The sequence below is a fragment of the Theobroma cacao genome, chromosome 5 (genome assembly GCF_000208745.1).
Source record: "Theobroma cacao cultivar B97-61/B2 chromosome 5, Criollo_cocoa_genome_V2, whole genome shotgun sequence".
Lineage (NCBI taxonomy): Eukaryota > Viridiplantae > Streptophyta > Magnoliopsida > Malvales > Malvaceae > Theobroma > Theobroma cacao.
In genome coordinates, this window is record NC_030854.1 from 3,886,040 (window position 1) to 3,887,725 (window position 1,686).

Below are 1,686 nucleotides of genomic sequence, written 5' to 3' on the forward strand. Positions count from 1 at the left end.
AATTAAATTTAAAATTATAATATTTAAAAAATAAAATAAAAATAAATAATTATATAAATAATAAAAGGGTATTTTTGTCTTTTTATTTGTTATTCCTTTCTTATTCCAAAGTTATTGTTATCAACTAAACATTACAATAAGTCATAATAATTATTTCTACTCTAGTCCATTCGTCATACCAAACTATGTAATACTTATTCTATTCTATTCTCACCTCATTTTGTTCCCACGTAATAGCTATTCTAATCTATTCCTGTGTATTCCACGAACCAAACATGTTATTAATATTATATTTAGGTTCATAGTTTAAGAGATTAGTTTTATCAGATTTTTCTTTTATTGAGTCTTTTAATTTTTGTAAATATTCTTTCTTTAGAGTTGAGTCTTGTATCTTATCAATGATTTCAATCAAGAATTCCTAGTCTTTTGTTAAGACTTGTATTAGATTTTCAGTTTCTGTTGAAGATTGAGAAGTTGTTTGTATTTCATCTATCTGCCAGTTTCCTAGATATTCTTTTATTATATCATCATCAGTTGTAGATTCTAAAAGTATCTCATTAATTTTCTATTCTATTTCTTCCCCAAGTTGGAGTTGATTAATTTTCTTTTTAATTTTATAGTATTTATAAATATGACCATTTTTTACACATCTAAAACATTTTATTGTTTTATCAACATTACTGGGTTTGTTTTCTTTCTGTTTTTGTTTTCTGTATTTCTTATATTTTGGTTTCTGATAATATTCTTGAAAATTTTTCTTCTATTTTGTTGGTTTTTTAGAACAACAGGGTTTTGAAGTAAATTGTTGTTCTTTGATATCAAATTGTTGGCAGAATGATCCTAGTTCTTTGGCATATTGCTTTCTCTCTTTCTTCAATTGTTTCTGGACTTTTAAATCTTGGAAAATTTTTAGTCCTTCTTTTTGAGTGAAACTTATTAGTTCATCGCATGTAAGATTTTCATAAGGTATTATGCCTTTATAATTTTCTATTATTTGATTTCTAACTTTTTCTCCTAACAATGTGGGAAGTCCAGCTAAGAATTTTACATTCCAGAATGGTTGATTATTGTTTGATCTTTGCATTACTCTTGTCATGAACATATCTTTGTACCATTTGAAGTCTGTCAATTTTTTGCATTTTAAATTTGACAATAATTCTGAATTTTTGTCCCTAAGGTGAGAAAGATCTCCTATAAAATGTTCAGATATTGAGAAAATAAGGGTTGTAATAGCATCTTGTATTTCTCTTCCTTGACTATCTAAGATATTTTTGCCTTCATTATCTTTTTTGGTGGCTTTTAATATTTCTTGTTGTTGATTTGTTGTAAGATAGTTATCCCACCATCCCTTCAACTGTCCAATAAAGCCAGTGACTAAAAGATTTGCTATGGCGTGATTTGTAATTTGACTAGTTTAGTTTTGAGTTTTGTATACATTTGAAACCATTGTCATTTGTTGAAGTGTACTAAGGATGTTATATTCAGACATTTCATCTATATTCCATTCATAAATTGTATTAGCATTGTACTTATTTTGGAATGTTGGTTTTTCTTCAATGTTTATGTCTGGTGCAGTAATCTTGGGGAAATAAAGTCTTTGAGGTTGTTCTTTCCAAACCATTTTATTAATTTGTTGGTCTTCTGAATCATTTGAGTAGCTTTGAGAATCTGTTTGGTTATTTACTA